Raw genomic sequence first — 21488 nt, forward strand, 5'->3', positions numbered from 1 at the left:
AACCAGGGTCCATGTGTGGAATTTAAGAAATATCTTAAACTTAGATCTAGGGGAAGAAAACAACCATGTCCCTATTTTTACGGTCCATTCTCTGCCATGTGGCTGCCACTCTCACTTTGAACACACGCAGCAAACCCCACTGGCAGGCACCTCGGCAGCACCTGTAATTTCATTTATTTCTCATATATGGATAGATATTTTCATTTCACAGTTGCAGTTATCTTGAAATATTATTTACACTCATCTTCAAAATTCTAGATCCACTGGAAGAGCTTGCTATTTGATGAATAAAGAATATGTGTGCCTTGTGTTTTATAATATTTTGATAACTGTATTTCAGTATGATTGGTTTTCTTTGTAATTCAGTGAATTCTATTTTATTCACTTATGAACATTACTGTGAAAAGGGTCCACGGGTTTCACCAGACTGTGAAATTTGTTCTGTAGCAATTTAGAAGCAGTTAAGAACCCCTAGTTTGTGGTGTGAAAACTGTGGCTTCCAAAGAAATCCAAAAGTACACGGAGGGTGTGGGGGAAACCCAGGGAAACTGGAATTCAGGTAAGTTGCTTCGGGTGGAAAGCCATTGGAAACCTCTGCATAAAGACATTCTCCAAGCACAGTAAGGCTTATTATGGGTGGGGGTGGGGCAGAACTGTGACTACATTTTAATTTTTGGCAACAAAATAAACTGAGCTTTTAATTCTATTTTCTATAAACTCTTCGAAGCCCCAGGTATAGGATAAGGCAGTAAACACAACATTCGCACTCTATTCACTAGATCCTCTCCCAGACTTCAGGTCATCCCCCATCCCCACCCCCCAACAAAAGAGCCACACTGGGCGACTTCCCAAGTGCCCCTGGCTGCGTGGCACAGTGTCCAAGAGGCTGCTCGCCAGGTGCCCTCGTGTTCCTCGGGCTGGTAGCTGCTGAGGGCCTGGCTCTGGCAGCTGAAGCCTTGGCTCAATCGTCCTTCCCGCCCACACTCCCTTCTGGGAGGCCAGCACAGCTAATTCACAGGCTGACACCTGACACAGCCTCATCACCATCGCTTCCAACAGAACCTTCCCTTTTTCTTCCTTTTCTAGCTACTGACATTCCGGAAAGCAGAAGTCACCCGGGCATCCACACACCCGAAGAGCTCCAGACTCACCACTTGCTCCTCACTCTGCTCCTATCACTACGTGTGTGTATTCTCCAGCAAGAGTGAGACGTTCCTGCCAGTGTTTACAGCTACGCCGGATTTGCCTAGCGGGGCTGCCTACCTTCAGCTGAGCTCCCATTTCTGTGGTATCAGCCCAGGGAGAAAAGCCCCTGCGCTCAGCCTGCAGAGACAGAGACAGCTGACCATCCCTGCGTCCGGAAATACCGAAAAGCAAAACAGCAATTCGGCTAAACTCCAGATAACTCACATGAAACACACAGAGATATCTATACGCAAGCATCACTGCTGCGTTATCTGGCACAGGAAAACCAAAATGTCCTTCAGCTGCGGGCTTGGCTCGTGAAACCAGCGCTAAGGTCATGACACACTTAAACAGCAGAATGATGGACTTGCGACTGCTCTTGAAGGACTGTCCTGCTGTACTACAACAGAGGAAATCAGCGGGAGGAAGGAGGAATGCGGAGGGTGGAAGGGGGAACCCCTGAGCCTATGGAACTGGATCATGAAACACAAAAATTTAAAAATATATATATATGTACATATATATATCAATGCAACTAGTGGAACTCTGAGGGAACTGATAGAGAAGTTCCAAGACTTGCTTCAGTCTCCTTTAAAAATGGAACGAACCCAACTATGTTAAAATAACAATATGCATGTGCTTGATTAAATCATACCATGGAAAAATGACATTTTAGTAGAGGAATATCTACAACTGCTTGTGATTCCTTCAAATATATAATTATGAGCTGCTGGGGTCCGTGCAGTAGTTGTGGATGGCACGGAGGTGTGAAGAGAACAGATCCCTGCTTGGCAGGGACTGGGGAGCTTCCAGCTGTTTGGCAGGGCCCGGCAGGTGTCTCTCTGACCACCTTGACGCAGTTTCACCCCCTTTCGCATGGACTCTCAAGCACCCCACTAAGAATTCTGTAATCTATTGAGGCACTGTTGTTTGCCCCTGTGAGATGGCTTTTGCAACCGATGTCAGCTTGAGAGTTAATGTTGCTGATAATGTCTTGGTGAGCGGGCCTTTGACAATTTACACAGGAGCACAATTAAGTCCATGGCATTTCTGGACACCTTATTGGGTACTTAACCATTGCCTCAGAACCTGGCCCAGACACGTAGCACTCCTTCTGGAAAAGGGCTTGATAAATACCCTAAATATTAATGCAAGTGATGGGAGTAGGAGCTGAAACTGCTATGGCAATAAATATAGTTACTGTTGTCTCAAAGGCTAGCCTGTCTTTGCAATTTCTTTCTTTCTTTTTTTTTTTTTTTAAAGATTTATTTTTATTATTTTTTTTCATTGGAAAGGCGGATATACAGAGAGGAGAGACAGAGAGGAAGATCTTCCGTCCGATGATTCACTCCCCAAGTGAGCGCAACGGGTCGATACTATGCCAATCCGAAGCCAGGAGCCTCTTCCAGGTCTCCCACGCGGGTGCAGGCTCCCAAAGCCTTGGGCCGTCCTCGACTGCTTTCCCAGGCCACAGGCAGGGAGCTGGAAGGGAAGCGGGGCTGCCAGGATTAGAACCGGCGCCCATATGGGATCCCGGGCGTGCAAGGCGAGGACCTTTAACCACTTGCGCCACCGCGCCGGGCCCTGCAATTTCTTTAAAGCATAGAAAATATAGTTGTTTTGGCTGCTTTAATAATTTTTTAACTAGAGGAAATATAGGGTAATTTTATTAACATCACAGAGATATGCTTTTTTTTCAAAGATTTATTTTTATTATTTTTTTTTCATTGGAAAGGCGGATATACAGAGAGGAGAGACAGAGAGGAAGATCTGCTGTCCGATGATTCACTCCCCAAGTGAGCGCAACGGCCGATGCTATGCCGATCCGAAGCCAGGAGCCTCTTCCAGGTCTCCCACACAGATGCAGGGTCCCAAAGCTTTGGGCCGTCCTCGACTGCTTTCCCGGGCCACAGGCAGGGAGCTGGATGGGAAGAGGGGCTGCCGGGATTAGAACCGGCACCCATATGGGATCCCGGGCGTGCAAGGCGAGGACCTTAACCACTTGCGCCACCGCGCCGGGCCCTAGATATGCTTTTGATTATTGTTTGTTTATGAGGTTGTAGAACCTGCAGGTGTAGGAGGATTTAATGTTTGAAACTTTCTGTCCTAGATCATTGTTTTTTCCCCTTTGATGTATTTCTCCCATCAAGTGATAGATAAGTTGTGAAAATAAAATGTAGTAGGAATGTTTTACTGATTAGTAGGCAACCATCTGTGCCTTGGCCTTGGAGTTCTGGCTGTCACCTAGTGGCTACTTCTGAAGAATGAATAATGGCTTGCTTTAAAGAAACTGATTATAGTAACTTACAGAATTATCTTTAACAGCACCTGGTTGACCATGAAGTAAAAATTAGTAGAACATCTGTGCATGCTCGCTTAGTTCTAAAGATAAAGATAAAAAAAATCAAACGTTTGTGCAGAGGCTTGCGATGTGTCTAAGTAAATAAAAAGGACAGCTTCTTCTTGAGCTCTAGCAAGAAGGCACCAAGTGACACTGTCCGTGTCTTTTCTTATCACCAACTCCACGCACCCTTCTTGAGCTTCGAACTCAGCTGGAGCTGGACTCCGGCAATGAGCTAAGCAGGAGCGAGGGCTCTCTGGAGTGACTGGGGGATGGGGAGGGAGGGGTTTCATGACACTCTTTATAGTGTCACTTTCCTTTATCTTATTTTTACACTGAATACATGTAATGAAACTAACTGGGGGAAAACAAAAACAAAAACAAAATATGTAAGTTGAGTTTAAAAGAAAATGTCAAATAAAGAGTCACAAGGCCTAAACACAACAGCAAAGAGCTACCTAACTGAGCAGGTGATTGTGTGGTGGACAAAACAACAAAACCAATGAGGACTATGGGCTTCCCAGGGAGGCTGCAAATGGTTTTGTTGTCAAGGTCCCTCTGGGGGCAGAGTCACAAGGATCAGGACAGGTCCCTCTGGGGGCAGAGTCCCGGGGATCAGGAGAGGTTCCCAGCAATTATGCAGTGCAGCTGAAAGGACCATGCTGGCACCAAGGAAGACTTTAAGCCAACAGATTAAGCAGGCATATTATCTATTTGCCCCAAGCAAATAGTTTTCTCATTTAAACAAATCCTACTTGCCTTGTGAGTACTAAAAAGGTGCAAAAGTACGTTTAAACACAGAATGAGGAAGAAATTCTGTGCAGCCTTGGGATGCCCAAGGCTCTTAACTCTTTAACTGAGCGCTGGGGACCAAGCCTGCCTCAGCTTCCAGTAGAGTCCTGCTACTGAGCACTCGTGGAAGCAATAGATGCTGGCTCACGTGCTAGGTGCCCTGCCACTCAGCTGGAAGAGTCACGTGCAGTTCCTGCTTCAGTCCCAGCTGTTGAGGCATTTAGGGGAGACAAATGAAAATGAAATACCAATCTTTCCCCCTGCCACGATGCAGAAAAATAACACAAATGAGGGCAGGAATTTTGGCCCAGCACTTACGTCATCATTTAGGTTTCATGCTAAAAGGCCTAGTTCGAGTCCTGGCTGTTCCACTTCCTATCCAACTTCCTCTTCATGTAGACCCTGTGAGGCAGCAGTGGTAACCCGCCTGGGAGACTCAGGAGACCCCTGCTCCAGCTTCAGTCTCACCTGGTATTGGCTACTGTGAGCATTTGCAGGAGTAAACCAGTGAATGGAAACCTCTCCATATACCTTTCTGTCCTCTGCCTCTCAAACAAATTTAAAACAAAATGGTATCTTAGGGTGGCTATGGCGGTGTAGCAAGCTAATCCTCAGACTGTTAGTGTCAGCATTCCATATGGGCACCAGTTTGTCTCAGCTGTTCCACTTCTGATCAGGATCTCCACTAAGGGCCTGAGCCCTTGGGTCCCTCCCTCCGTCATGGGGGTCCTAGCTTTAGCCTAGCTCACCTCTGGTTGTCCTAACCATTTGGGAAGTGAATCAATGGGTAGAAGATCTCTGTCTCTCCTCTTCATGAAGCAAAAATAAATAAATAAATAAATAAGCCTTTCAAATAAAAATAAAGCATTCTTTTAAAATAAATGGCATCTATACTATTTATATTCCCCAGTGTTATGTACCTTTAATCTTTCCCTCTGAAACAAGCAGCATGAGAAGTGAACATTTAGAAATTCTAAGTCTAGAAGCCTTGAGGCAAACAAATGAATGCATACTCATCTGTGTGGCCGGGAAAACAAATGTGCATTAGTCTAATGATACTAATTTTTTTCCAGCACTTCAATGATTTTTCAGCACTTCAATGTCTCTGCCTCAATGGGCCTAATCATAAAATTGCACATCTTTTGCGCATGCGTCCATCTCCTTGTACATGATGTGCCCTCTGGAGAACAGAAACGGTGTTTGTACCCGCCTACAGCAGGGGTCAGCAAACCATTACTGCAAAGGCCAGAGGGTGACAACTTGAGGCTTTGAAGACCCAGATGGTCTTTTGGGCAACTTCTCAACACTGTTGCAGTGCCAACACAGCTATAGACACACACAGACAAATGGGTATGACTGTGTGCCCATAAATGTCTTTATAGAATCAGGCCATGCGCCACGGTCTGTAGACCTCTAAAGAAAGATGAACAAGGAGTCAAAATCAGGTATGAGGGATGATTTTTGTCATTTGTTCTGATTTCCAAGGCAGAGACAGCAAGCATGTGCTGACCAGTTTCCTCCCACAAAGGCCTACAACAGCTACCCACAGTCAGACATTAGGAGCTGAGAACTGCATGCAGATCCTTCAAGGCTGGCAGATTCCAAGTCCTACAGCTGCCACTACTGCTTCCCAGAGTCTGTATTAGCAGGAAGCTGGAGTCGACAGCTGGGACCAGCTATCGAGCCTGGGCACCCCAATATCAGGGCTGACATGTGAGGAGTGAACCAGTAGATGGGACCAATCAATCAATCCCTCCCTCCCTCCCTGAGTGTGTGTGTGTGTGTATATGTTTATGACTCTGTCTTTCAAATAGACAAGTCTTCAAAAATTCCTTAAAGGCAGGATAATCTTCCCAGCCTTTTTGGCTTGTTTTGGGGAAAAAAAGAGAAATGGAAATGGCCAGGAACAATTCTCAGTTCAGGTCACATGAGAGCTAGTGTGTTCCCACTTGCTTGGTTGCACTACCACCACGTGAGCCTGCTCAACCTAACCTCCTGGAGAATGTAAGACACGACCTAATGCTGCAAGATCCCGAGGTCTTGGGGTCATTTGCTAATGTACCACGACTGTGACAACAAACAGGTGATACAACGCTTGCCACAGAGCAGCTGGTAAAAAAAATAGCTGCAACTGACAGCAGAGGGAAATGGGCAGTGCACTAAGGCACGCCGTCCTCCCGGCCCGGGCAGTTCAGTGGTTTTCTTTTTTCCCCTTAACTTTTTCTCCATAATTGTCAGGGTCCAAAGGGTACAGATGATAGTCTAAAATGATTGCTTCTTTTTATTAGCACTTCCTTCTACAAATGACAGATGCTAATTTAAAACAAGAGTATTAAGTGCCTACTTACTGCAGTCTTTTTATCTTTGCCTGACAAATATAAAGGGAAAAGAAGACACAAGAAGGAAAATCTCTCCTGACACAGAACTGTCCTACCCTAGTCACTGATCACTGCTCAAAAATCACAGACAATGTGAACTGAGATGGAGCAATAGATACGACTTATCAGCTGTAAGGATTCATTTACAAATGTCTTGGTGACATGCAGAAGGTGTCTGGTAATTGTGACATCGTTCTTGATTCCTTCCATTTTTATTGTGGCAAAATGCACAACCCATAAACTGCATGTTAGCCCTTTTGGAATGCACAGTTCAATGGCAGTAAGTATAGCCACATGCTGTGCCACCGTCACCACTGCACATTCTCACATCCTGCCTCACCTTTCCAAACTGAAACTTGGTGCCCATCAAGCAATAATTCCCCATTTCCCTTTTCCCCCAGCCCCACAAAGTCACCACCTTCTGTCTCTATGGATCCAACTATTCTAGGGACCTCATGTGTAAATGAAATCATACAGTGCCTGTCCTTTGTAGGCTTGGCTTATCTCACTTAGCCTAATAGCAACAAGATTCACCCGTGCTACAGCATATGTCAGAATTTCCCTCCTTTTTAAGACTGAATAATCCACTGTGTCTACAAGGGGATTTCAAAAAGTTCCTGAAAAATTAATCAAAAGCATTTCAGTGTAGAAAAAAATCTGAATCATCCAGTTTTTTTTTCCCAAAAAATACACATTTTCCATGAACTCGTTGAAAATCCCTCACATATACCATTGTGTTTATCCATTCGTCTTTGATGGCCCCCTGAGTTGCTTCCACCTTTCAGCTATTGTGACTTGTCCTGCTCTAAAAACATATGTGCAAGGCAGAGTTAAAGACAAAAGCAGGGACAGAAAGAGAGTGAGCTTCTCTCAGCTGGTTCATTTCCCAAATGGGTGCAATGGAGCTGAGCCAATCCAAAGCCAGGAACTTACTCTGGGTCTCGCAAGCAGGTGCACAGCCCCAAGGAACTGAATCATCCTCCACTGCTTTCCCAGGTCATAAGCAGGGAGCTGGATGGAAAACGGAGCAGCTTGGAACCCATACCAGCACCCATGTGGGATGCCAGTGTTACTGGTGGAAGCTTAGACCACTACCCCATGGTGCCATCTCAAAAACCTCACTTTGAAACACTAAATACACTCAAAAAAAAACACATCACTTAACTAAAATCTTCAGCTCTCATCTAATAAGGCTGCAGCAATGGGACTGGCACCTAAAGTTTGCAATTCAATCCAGTTTGCTATGAATGATACTATCCTATGCTCACTGAAAGAAACATGGTGATGATATAGAAAAGCGTTTAGGAGGTGGTCATATTCCGAAGCATGCCCCACTGAATGCAAAAGGAGCACACGCCTCATCACCCAGCCAACTCCATGTGACCAAGCTGAGGAAAGACGGGTAGAAACCTGAGCCACTGTGCAGTAAGTGAGACTGGCTGGTCCACCAAAGGCATAAATAGCATTTTCACTTTATTATTCAACAAAATCACACACAAGCTTTCTCAGCAAAGAGCCAGAATCCTCTAAAGCTCGCTAGAAGCTTCTGCAGTCATGTGGGAACCTAATTTGTTCAACAAATGTTTGTCAGCTGTGGAAGTCACAACGGACATAACGTGGGCCCTGAGGTTTCTTCCTGGGGACCCTGGGAAAGACTTGCAAAGAAAGGAGATTCTTAAGGTTTGGATTTCAAAGTGAGGGTATATGGGACAAAGAGCTTGGACAATAGGTAAACATTTATGCTGTAATGAAGCCAGGAATAAAATCTTTCAAAATGGGGCTCCAGATTAAGAGTGGAAATTTCTCAATGTGTCACCTTGCAGGTGAAACAACAGATGTTTCAAACAGTGGCATGACTTTCCCAAGGTCACCAGCAGCTGGGAAAGGTGAGACTTACACCAGATCCTCCTAGGAAGGTCTCTAAATCATTCTGGACAGAACTATGAGGGAGAGAAGCAACACAACCAGCTTTCCAGCCTCAAGAAATGGAGAATCTGCTTCTAATCCACTGAAAATCCCAACAGATCGGCCGACTGTCAGAGTCTTGTTGGCCAAGCCTGGACCCATTTGCCTGTGGCCACACAATCTTAGGGTTGTATTACATCGGTGCGGTTTGCTTTCTTTGGCTTGGTTTCAGTGCAAAGCTGACATTCATCAGCCATAATAAATGATCACTTTTCATTTTCCACTTCAACTTTTGACAGAATGAGTTTATGTATCAATGTGAGTAGATCGACACAGATCATAATTTATGAAAATGTGGAAAGAAGAAGAGATTGAAACTACGGACCCGCCCAGCTGATACCTGCCCCCCTTCCTTCTTGCCACCTAAGTCTGGTCACTTTTCAATGATTAACGCCTCCAGTAGACAGGATCAGCAGCATGCGACATAAGCCTTTCTCAGAGAAAGCTGAGGCTTGAACTGCAAAGGGTCCTCTGCGGATGATCCCTGCAGCTCAAGGCGCCTTGTGATTCCCATCAACTCCTGCAAAATATGCGTAGAGCTCCCAACACATGCTCACACACATACATATCCCAGAGACCCACTCCAGACTGGGCAAAGTTGAGACAGTAAGGAATAAGGGAGAAAGGGAGCAAGAGGAGCCAGAGGAGGAGGGATACACAGGGAGAGGGAAGAGAAAGGGGGAAGGGTCAGAAGTCTCAGCCTGTGAATCACACCCAGCTCTGCGAAACAAGGGCAGAATGACAAGACCACCACTCAGGGGAGACGGCAAGGGTTTTGTTTTTTAATTTGCTTGCTTTTGTTTGTTGTTTTTAATTTGTATGTGCACATATGAAACAGAGAATTCCATTCCTAGCTCATCTTTGTTTTCATCTCCCTGTCCACACAGTGTCAGACACATCAGTGCATGGCCATATTCCTTCTTTTTGTACATAACTTCAAGTATCTTATCTTGTAATGCTTTCATCAAAAGTAAATTACAAAGGAAGTTAATTCCTTCAAAAGAAACTCATAAAGTACTCCAACTGATATTATCAAAGAGTTGCTTTAAAGTCTTTTAAAGTCAGACATAAAACAATTGGTATCCTTTTCTTTCCCTCTAGAACATAAAAAAAAAAAAGCGATCAAGAGCATGTTGTGCTCATTTGTTTGCTTTAATCTGTCAAACAATGTGGCTCAGAAAAGAGTTAAAAGAAATAAGGAGAAAACTTAATGACATGATATTCTGGAAATCTGATTGTCCTCTGGGAGGAAAGATGATACTAACAAATCCATTCAAGTTGGCACTAAGAAGAGAGGGAGAGACAGAAAAGCAGCAGGAAGAGAATTAATGGGTAGGAACAAACAGGGCCTTGGAGCTGACCCTGACAAGGCTTGTCACATTACAGAATCTTCTACAAGCCAACTGCATAGGATCATGCAGCTGGGCTTGACTTATATGGAAATCTTTTTTTTTTTTTTCAATTGGAAAGTGAGCTATACAGAGAGGAGGAGACACAGAGACAAAGAGCTTCCACCTTCTGGTTCACTCCCCAAGTGAGCGCAACAGCCAGTGCTACGCCGATCTGAAGCCAGGAATCAGGAACTTCCTCCAGGTCTCCCACACGGGTGCAGGGTCTCAAGGCTTTGGGCTGTCCTCAACTGCTTTCCCAGGCCACAGGCAGGGAGCTGGATGGGAAGTGGGGCCACGGGGATCAGAACCAGTGCCCATATGGGATCCTGTAGCATGCAAGGTGAGGACTTTTACTGCTAGGCTAATGTGCCAGGCCCACATGGAAATCTTAAATTAACGCTAAGCCTGGGTTTTTCTGACAGAGCAAACTGACCCAAATCCCACAAGCCAACTGTCCTGTTTGATTACTACTGCAGATTTCCCTTGCCATCCCCGGGAAGGTGTGCTGAGCCAGGATAATTTCTTGGAAGGACAGCTAACTCGCTGCTCAGGATGCCCGCATTCCATAGCTAAGGCCTGCTTCCAGTCCCAGCCCTGCTACTTCGGATCCAGCTCCCTGACAATGCGTGTCTTGGGAAGCAACAGATGAAGGCTCAAGGACTTGGGTCCCTGCCACCCATGGGGGAAATCCAGGTAGGGCTCCTGGCTCCTGGCTCCTGGCCCTGGACAGGCACATCCCTAGCTGATGTTGCTATTCAGGGAGTGAACCAACAGATCAAAGACTTCTCATTCTGTCACTCTCACTCACTTGCCCTCTCTCTCTTCCCTCCCTGTTACTCTTTCAACAAAAGGAAAATAAACAAAACTGTTCTCTGTGTCTAAAACCTCTGAACTCTGTGTACGTTTATTCAATAAACCCTGAAAAAGGAAATAAAATCAAATATGAATTAAAATGATCTCATAAGGGGGCCACCACTGTGGCTCTACAGGTTAAATGTCCACCTTGCGGTGTTAGCATCCCAGTTTGTGTCCAGCTGCTCCACTTTCAATCCAGCTCCCTGTTTATGGCCTGGGAAAGCAACAGAATATGGTGAAGTCCTCAGGGCCCTGCACCCGCATGGGAGATCCAGAGCAGGCTCCTGGCTCCTGGCTATTGATCAGCTCAGCTCTGGCTGTTGCAGCAATTTGGGGAGTGAAGCAGCACATGAAATCTCTTTCTCTCTTACCTACTTCTCTCCTTAATGGATGTCAAATAAATAAATCTTAAAATGATCTCATGCTACACAAATAAATGTGAGAAAATGTAAGTGCCTTCTGGTCCTGCCAGAGTTGCTTTTTTAAACGAACTCTGCCTCCTATCTCACTAGTCAAGATGGAGTTCAAGTTTTTTCCTTCTCAACTGCCATTTACCTTCTTGCCTATGGACAGCCCGTTTGCAGGCCTAGGTTCAGTACTTACTCTCATGACCCACTTTCAAAAGCAGACACTGATCAGGCCCCCTGCCCCACTTAGCACTCAGTAACCAAAGACAATCCTCTCCATAACAGAATTTCACCAGCTCCTCCTTAAGCATCCCATGCAGGAAGCTCGCTCTTCCCCTACTATTTTTCCTCTTGGTAACTTCGTTTTCAAATAGGTTATAATGTGAACACAAGGACATATCTCCATTCAAGCAGAAGAGTGAGATGTGGCTTCTCCTTTCAAAGAGCTTATACCCTCATCAAGAAAATCAAAATCCAAACTTGCACTCAACCTGCAGAACAATAAAAGTACATTAAAAGAATGAAATGCACTCACAAGGGTCCAAAAATAGTCCTTCCAGCTCAGTCAGCACAGCTTTTCTGACACGATCATGCTTACAACAGCTTTCCCTTTTGCGTCATGGAAGCAGCAAGACACTCACATGGCTGCCTTGTGCTGACACCTTGGCTAAGCCACTCTTCACTGCTGGCCTGCCTCACTTTCCTTTCTCTGAAAATCAACTGCCAATGACGCTTCTTTTATTGCCTTTCCGGGAGTTATTCTAATTTTTCCATTTATCTTTCCCTCTCACTCATTTAAATTAAAAATACACAGACACACACAATTCTTAACTTGAATGAAATTCCTTAGCACACGCATACATACATGTATTTGTATATACTTTTTGAATATGCATATACACAATATGCATACACCATAGACAATATACATAACACTATAACATCCCATGAAAGTTAAGGAATTTTAGCTTCCACAATGTCATTTTTTCAAATACAGCGTTCTATAATTTCCACTCATGTACCTTCTAAAGTAACAAGAGGTAAGTTCTACCAGTTCTCTTAACATCAAAGGGGAACAATTGTTTAAATAGGACCATTCCACAGAAGGCTATTAAAAAGTGAAATAGACAAAGATTTAATTCCTCTGTGTATCAACAACAGCAACATCCAATAACCCACAACAGCCGAGGCTGCAGCAGGCCAAAGCCGGAGCCTGGAGTTGAAGCAGGGACCCAGGCACTCAAGCCACTGGCTACCCACTTCCAGGGTGCACTTTCCAGGCAGCTGGACTGGAAGCAGAGGAGCCGAGACTTGAAGAGATATTCAAATACGTAACATGGGTATCCCAACCTGTGACTTAATCACATGGCCACCTTTTAAAATGAAGGATAACAGGAAGGACAAAAGCCATTTATGTATTCAAATGCTCCATAAAGCCTCTCGGTTTATATTGAGGCAAGAATGGTGAGACAAGTTAAGAGTGCAGAATTGAAAATCTGGGAAAAAAGACTCGCTCTCTCTACACACACATACAAGTACACAGGTATACACACACATACATACAGTGTACGAGAAATGAACTAGCACAAATTTACAGGGAAGGACTGAATTATTCAGTAAATGGTCCTGGAAAAGTGACTATTTCAAAATAAATACATCTTTGCATACTAACATAACACATCAAATTTCTTTTTGTTTTTATTTATTTTTTTTAAAGATTTATTTTTTATTATTTCTTCATTGGAAAGGCGGATATACAGAGAGGAGAGACAGAGAGGAAGATCTTCCGTCCGATGATTCACTCCCCAAGTGAGCGCAACGGGTCGATACTATGCCGATCCGAAGCCAGGAGCCTCTTCCGGGTCTCCCATGCGGGTGCAGGTTCCCAAAGCTTTGGGCCGTCCTCGACTGCTTTCCCAGGCCACAGGCAGGGAGCTGGAAGGGAAGTGGGGCTGCCAGGATTAGAACCGGCGCCCATATGGGATCCCGGGCGTGCAAGGCGAGGACCTTTAACCACTTGCGCCACCGCGCCGGGCCCAACACATCAAATTTCCATACAGATTAAAGCTCTGAGACCAAAAATGAAACCACCATAAAAGAAAATTAAGTGAGAATCTATTTACAGAAATCATAAAACACATCAGTATAATCATCATGAAAACGTACTATTTCTGTCCATCAAAGTCAATCAGAAACAAAATGGAAACTAATCAAACTAATCAAAGTAGAACTTGCCATGCGTGACGGAATAATTACACACACACACACACCCATACACACACACACCCTGAAAATCTCAAGAGAAACAGTGAAGACAAAGAGAAAAGCTAAAGCAGCCTGTTACTCTTACAGCTCTAAGAGGCGCTCTTTCCATGTGTGCTGGCAGAGTGGAATGGGGCAACCGTGCAGGAAATGAATTTGATAATAACGAACTAAAATGCCACCAAATGCATGTACATCTCCGTGTGGCACTCCCGTAACTCATCAGAGCTGCACAAAGAGGTTTATGAGCAAAAACAGCTGACAGTGTCACTGACGGTGGCAAGAACAATTCAAGGTATAACTGGATTCTTTCCTTCCCCAGACGGGCTCTCTGTGAAGCGCAGAATTTAGAATGTAAGAAGCTGGGCTTTTGATTTGCAGAAAATTGCATTTTTTTTCCTCAAGAAATGAACAATAGGATGCCTCAGTCAGTCCTCCAGCCTTCTCAAATCGATTAGCTAATATCTTAGGTCAGCCCCGGCAAAACTGTGTCATTCAGATCCCTCCAACTCACTATCTCCTAGGCAACTGATTGAATACAGTAAAATATAAAGCATCACTGAGAAATGTATAAGTTTAAAGGCTCCAACACATGCAGTGGCACATCCCTCAGTTAACGGGGTGCCAGCACTGGGGGTACATCAGTGAGGAAACAAGGCACAGCCCAGGACTACATTTTAATGCCAATTTGTGTGGCATTCTTTTCTTACGTGGCTTCATTGAGATACAATGTATACACCATAAAATTCATTCCTTTTAAACGCATAGTGAAATGGTGTCATACAGTCACATAACTGTCCAACCATCGTGACAATGTGACACCATTTCCATCACCCCAAGTGAAGCCTCCTGCCCACCAGCAGTGGCTCCCCACTGCCCCTGCTCTAAGCACGTTCCCTCTGTCTGGGCATGCTCATTCTGAACATTCCTACGAATGCAACCATACAATATGTGCCCTTTTTGCTTGGCTTTTTCCACTTTAGCTTTTTCTTTTTCTTTTTTCTTTTTTCAAGAGTCACACAAACTTCAGAATGTGCTTACCTCCGTTTTGCAGCGCAATAATACTCCATTGCGCAGACAGGCTGCGCCCAGCTCACCCAGTCAGCAGCTGATGACATGTGGGTGATTTGCACTTTGGGCTATTACACACAGTGCTGTGGTGAACATTTGTGGATGACTGATGTGGGAACATATGTTTTCATTTGTCTTGGGTGCAGAATGCCAGGTCACACAGTAATGCTATACTTAAAACATCTGAGAAACTGCTAGCTTTCAAAGTGGCTGCACTATTGTGCAGTGCCCCCAGCAATTGGAATTCCCTTATAATCCTTAAGAGCAAGTGATGTCCCCCTGTCAATTCTTCACACGGTTGTTGAGATCGCCTCTTTTTCTACTGTTCTAACAAAATTTCACCAACTCTGTTGGTTAGTTCAAAGCAGCAACTTCTGGTTTTACTTGGGGGTTTTCATTCATTCATTCATTCATTCATTCCAAAACCAGTTTCTTAGTAGAGAGGCAGAAAGAGAACATTCTCATATCTGCCAGCTCACTGCCCAGACGCCCACAGTAGCCAAGGCTGGGCCCGGCCTAAGCCAGGAGCCAGGAATTAAACTCCAGTCTCCCACATGGGTGGCAAGAATCCAACCACTAACCCACCACTGCTGCCTCCTAGGGAAATCCAGGTACTCTAACACAGGATGCAGAACGTGGGGGTCTTAACCAACACCCTAAGTGCCAGGCCAAATGCTCACCCTGGATTTTGTGCATTTTTTTTCTATTAAATACTTCATTGATTTCCATTGTGATGTTGTTATTTCCTTGTTTCTGCTTGATTTGGTTTAGTGTGTTCTTTTCTAGTTTCTTAAAGTAGAAAATTAGGCTAGTAACTGGAAACCTCTCTTACTTTTGCATGTAGATATTTGCAGCTATAATTTTACTCCGAGCACTGCTGTAATTTGCTGCAGCACATTTTTCTATGTCATGTTTTTATGTTCATCCCTTGCAAAATATTTCATGATTTCCCTTGCAAATTTTTCTTTGATCCACTAGCCATTTTTAAGGGGTGGGGAATCTTTATTCTGCCAAGGGCCATTTGGATATTTAATAACATCATTCACGAGCCATACAAAATCATCAGCTTAAAAATTCTCCTGCTATAGAAGATTTACAGATTTTTGAGTCCTGCCTGCGGTTGTCTCAACAGTGCAAGCCAAATTATTGTGCAGATCTCATACTAGCAGTCCGTGGCCCAGATGTCTCCACTCTCAATTTAAGAAGATGTCATTTAATTCCCATATATTTGTGAAGTTTCCCCAATTTCCTTTTGTTGTTGAATTTCCAGCCACTCCATTGTGGCCGGAAGGCATCCTGGTTAAACTGCAGTTCCTTCTACACCGACCAAGGTTTCTTTCATGGCCTAGCTATGATCCATCCTGGAAAATGTCCCACGCGCACCTGGCTGGCCATTAGTTGCTTCATGCAAACAACACTTTGAGTTTTCCTAAATCTCTAGTTTCTTCACAGTGTTCTGGGCTCTTCTCTAGGCAGTTTACCACTTTAAACACCAACTACTACTCTATTCAGGGAGTGACTCCTCCTGTCCTACCCTATCTCTTGACTCATTTCTGTCTTCACAGATTCACTGAGGGAATTAACGAGCAGTCTTCTTGTCCTACAGATCGGCGCACTGGAAGGCAGGGTGAGTATGTAAATCGTGTGACGCTTCTCAAGCAGCTGTGACTTCTGCACCTGCCCTGGCCCCGCCGGTTCCCCACCAAACAGGCCTTCGCCAAGCTGCCACTGAACTTACCCAAGCCTCTAGAGAAACACAAGGTGGAACCAGTCTCTTCAAACAACCTTTCTCGTGCACAGGCACACCCAGGGCAAACTTCCAGTTGAGGGTAGCCCACCTGGCACTGCAGCTGGGCCCACTGGTGGCCTGACCACAAGGTGGGCAGCTGGCCACAAAATGTCCTCATTCCATGGCAATTACGGCCCCAAGGCACTCAAAGCACAAAACGCCAGGAGTCTAAAGCCTATGCCTAAGATGCACACGGCCTCAGGAGGATCTGGCTGTGCTGAGAGGCCGACAGAAATGACCAGAGCCTGCTGCTGGCCCTAACACAAACAACTGGCACCCGAACAGCAACTACAGCGAATGAACTGCCTTTCATTTCTCCGTCAGCTCCTCAATCTGCATGGAGCTTAGCAAAGTCAGTCCTCCAGGTTCCAGGAATGCCATCTGGGGTCCATTTGATGGCAATTTATGGATTAAGAAGCTGGAGTCTGAGGAACCAAAGGTATCTTGGGGAAAAAAACAAAGTGGAGCTAGAAGGAGGAAATTCCTAGGAGAGCCACTAGGTGGAGGTAGCATCAAAAAACCCAATTCATTGATGGCCCTTTGGCCGGGCTTGGCTTGACACCCAGCATGAGGCAGGTGAAGCCTAAAGCCTGACTTTTCTATGAGACACTCATCACTCTAGTGTGAATGTCCTGGAAGCAGGACACAGAGGCTGAAAGGCACTAAGTGTAACAGAATAAAAATGCTAAAACCCAACGTTATCAACCACTCACAGCCAAGAAAAAATGAAGCCTGTACAAAAGAGCTTTCTTCTACCCATTTCAGCACACCTACTCCTCAATAGGAAAGACTGCTCAAATCAGAGGAGCAACAAGGGTAATACATACTCCAACCAAAACTGCTGGTGCTAATACAGGCTCCTAACAAAACCAGAACTGCAGCCAGGGGTCTGCTAGCTCAAACAATCTCCTTAATGGCTTTTTATTCTAAAGGTTTTCAGAATGAAGGCCTACCTACGGGGGAAAAGACTATAAATGCATGTGCAGATGAACCCCCGCACAAATATTCTTGTTACTGAACGAATATCACCTCCATCTCTTTAAGCTTTATTCTCTGTGGGAGAGAGAGCTCAGATGAGAGCCAAGTGCTTCCCCACAGGATCTCCGACTTCTGGGAACTCCTACTCTGCAACCAGAAGATCAACCTCCTGGACCAAGTCAATAGGTGGCTTGGAAACCCAAAGAATGACCCAACCTGCTGCGTTTTCTGATTCTCAGGGGACAAGAGAAGAAGGGGATTCACATTTGTTTCTCCAATAGCAATCTTAAAGAAAAAAAACTTTCATTTCCAAAAAATTCCCAGATCTTGCATCTACCTTAAATGACAACCCACTGTAAAACTGAAGCAATTGATTTTGTTTTAAACAAGGACACACTTACTTTCCATCTTTTCTTGACAGTTTCATTTCTAACAAAGAGTTCATACACTTAAAACCTTCACACACTCAGATCCACGGCCTTGCAGGCAAGATGGGCGTTCTATGCCAACAGTTGCAGAAGGTGGATATTTCACACATGTTTGCACACACATGTATACGTTCACACACTCACGAACCTTGGGAATACTACTCCAGGTAGCCAAGTAAATGCTGCAGAAATGAAGCCTGGGCGGGGGAGGGAAATGATTCCATTCCAAGGAAAGGGGGCAGGGAGGGAAGTCATTTGGTCACAGGAGGTTGGAGACTGGAGTGACCAGTGCTGAAACTAAGTAAACTTCTGATAGCTACAGGCAGCAGACCAAAATGGGGAGCCCTCCAAGTGCAAACACGAGCCTCAGGTTAGCCTCAGGAAGCGCATGTGTGTCTCATCCATCCATACCCAAATGAATTCTAAAGGACTTCCATGCCAACTGCTAAAGCAACAGTGTGTCACCAGGGGCAGAGGCAGCTGGTCCCTCTGTTAAGGAAACATTTTCAATCAAACCATTGTGAAGGACCAAACAATCAGAAATGAACCCACAGAGCAATGGTTGACAACCGAAGTCATCCCCATGTACTAATTCGGAGAGCAACCCTCCCCATTTTAATAGGAATCTCAAGTTACATGGAAGATCTCACCTCAGAGCATCACAGCTAGCCCTGTTACAGCAACATCTTCTAAACCATAGGACCTTTTGCCATTCATCTTTGAAAAGAGCAGTAAAATGCAAATGCATAACAAATCTTAAATAAAGATGGTAAAAGCAGTTTATCTGCCAGGAGGCAGATGCCAAAGTAGCAGAGCGACTTAAAAAGATGATAATAAAACACATTTCATATCGGGAGAGCATAATAATAATAATAGCAAAGAATAAGTGTGCAAAATACAGTAGAGACTTACCAACAACTGAATTCATGATAAACTGGAAATAGAAACAAGGACATATAAAGCCAACCAGAAACCCATGGAGTGGCTTCACATTCAGAATGACAGAAGTGACCCCAAATTTGACGTTAAAAAGAAACATATAGCCCTTTGTCAACATTTCCCAAGTGAGACACATCAGCCTGGAATGGCTGGCAGGCAGGATGCCTGGTGTTATTCTAGAATTCACATCTTCCCAGTACCAAGAACAGAGGCACATTTGCAGTAGGCATGCAGGAATCACGTGCTGCTGAATGCTCGTTGGTGTCTACTGCCTAGTGAGGAGGGGAGCAATCTCCTAGATGACAAGCTGCAGAAGGGGGCCAGGGAGAGGCAGAGCTGCATCCTGCACATGTGGTCTGCTCACCACGCAAACCAGAGCTCTGAGACAGAACCCAGTCCTCACCCAGGCCAGCCAGGTAGCCATTCCAGGCCAGCAACCTGAACGACTGCACGCATACAGTGAGCTGGGAAGTCTTGCCAAGGGCTAAGTCAATTGATCTTCATTCTTTTAAAACTCAAATAGAATGTTAAATACTAATTTAAATGTTAAATTGGACAAAACCCACCACTTGCTTTCAACTACATATTATGAACCTTTGTCATAATCATTAAAACTTGCAATTTATTCGATTTTGCCTTCAAATTCAAGATTTGAATGCTTTTCCCCCCAAAAATATTCTGGAATATATCAACACTCTAACTTAGGAGTGTGTCTCATTCTCTTATATGGTTTTAACAAGAAGACACAAAAGAATAAAACATTCTCAGAATGAAACAGACAACTCCTTTCTGCCCAGTTCATGAAAACAACATTTGTATGCAAAGTTTTCCCATTTTCAGGCCGCAATTCCTGAATGTTCTGGAGTCTTGAACACCTTCAGGATATTCAACATCTATGCTTCAAATTTAAATTAAAAAAAAAAAGGTTTCTTATTCCTCAGGAAATCTTTGGGTCAAACGAGAAGTTCCTTTACTGCGACCAAAGGTAGGAAGGGCCCTAAAGTGCACGGCTGGGAAATGGAGCCGATGGTTGCCAGGCTGGCTGGGAGAATTCTGTCTCTCTCAATCTTGGTTACATCTTCTCCAATGAAAAACCTACCAAGTCATTAAGGCTGAACACAGAAACTAATCAGTCTGGAACCAATGTCTCTGCAGTCCCGGGCTTCGTTCAGGCAGGTGTCTGCAGAGGCCCAGGTCAGCCCACACGCGAGGAATTATAGCCCGTCTGTACAGTTGCAAAGTGAGGCATGTCACAAAATGGAAAAATGGCTGAGCACAAGTAGACAAACTTCATTAGTGATGCCCATCTCAAATTCAGGATCCGATGAAGTGGCTCAATTTTAAACTCAACAAAAACAGACTTTGAGTCTTTCATTATTAAACCAACTCAAAGCCTACATCAAATTATAAGACTTGCATACAGAAAATACTCATCTTTGATCAAGGGGGGAAAAAGCCGCTGTTCATTCTGTTAAATTCTCCCAGGGCACAAGGCTGTATCACAAGGTACTCATAGCTTTAGGAAAGATCCCACAGCAGTGAATCAAAACAGCCTCTTAACGAAGCCTGAAGGCAAGCGCCCTCCCCAAGGGCTGTAACAGCACGGAGCCACACACGAGGTGGCTGTCCTGGGACGAAGGGCAGTGGGACACTCGGTCGTCCAGCAAAACTCCCAAGAGGCAAACGGAGTTGCACGGAAGTGTTTTCAACTAAGTAGAGTCATCCCACAGATTTAGCCTCTGATCCCTGTTTTAGAGGGAAAACAGTGTTTTTTCATTGATTTGGGGTGGGAAAAAAATGTAGCTTTTGAACTCAGCACAATGAACTATTTATCTGGCCTGACAAGGCCAATCAATCTCGCCCACCCGCTGTTTGCTGTAAGGAGCAGTAGAATATTGTTGGTCTTGGAGGCTGGGGGAGGGCCCAAGGCAGCTTGGGCCTGGGACAATGCTTCCCTTCACTTGGAGATTTATGTTTGGCCCAGGTGACGCAGGAGGCTAGCGCCAAGCCTGGGACAGAATGAAAATGGCTTGTCATGCTTCCCATCCACAGAGCGCCTCCGTGCAGCCGGGCCTCGCAGCCGCCGGCAAACAGGGACTAGAACACGAGCCAGCACGCGTGCCCGGCGTGGTGAGGCGAGGGCCTTCAGAAGGAGTGAGTCAGGAAGCCATTTCTTCTCATTCCACTTCTTTGGTGAATGAGAAGCTCCACAGGGGAACACAGAAGGCCAGCTGCTTGGTCATAAAGAGACAATTACCTGAGAAGTTCTATTCCTTTGTTGATTCAAAGTTCTCAGGTAATTTTACTGAACTCATCCTGGTAATTACCTTCATTCCTTACCTTAATTAATTCTTTCTCTTGTCCAACTAATGAATTATCTGAACTCTCACTGACTTTCCCAAAAAGGCGCTGGCTGCAGAGCGCATGCGGCCCGCCAGCAGGTGCACAGCAGCTGGGCAGGGAGAGGCAGGGAGCCGGGAGGGCTCCGAGGGCCTGCGCGTCTCAGGAGCCTGGCAGCTTGTCCGCACGAAGGCCAGGGGCACTGTGCGGGCAAAGTGTTAAGTTGTACCTCAGTGTCTGCTGAATCCCTAAAATGGGAAGCCTCCCTTTTCATGGGATTGGGTGTTTTTAAAAAGATAAAATAAAATCCCATAGAGGCTAACCCATGTCGGCACTCAGCCAATGTCCCAGCATCTCTGTAATTCAA

The 21488-nt window shown here is 45.0% G+C and overlaps 1 protein-coding gene across 2 annotated transcripts in view; it reads right to left on the reverse strand.

Moving 5' to 3' along the window:
* The window catches only part of SH3KBP1 (SH3 domain containing kinase binding protein 1), a 305428-nt gene that overhangs the window by 164447 nt on the left and 119493 nt on the right, over window positions 1-21488 (reverse strand). The gene's annotated exons all lie outside the window — the stretch shown is intronic.

Source organism: Ochotona curzoniae, unplaced genomic scaffold, assembly GCF_017591425.1.
Source record: "Ochotona curzoniae isolate NIBS_2020 unplaced genomic scaffold, NIBS_Ocur_1.0 contig_1274, whole genome shotgun sequence".
In the NCBI taxonomy this organism is placed as follows: Eukaryota; Metazoa; Chordata; class Mammalia; order Lagomorpha; family Ochotonidae; genus Ochotona; species Ochotona curzoniae.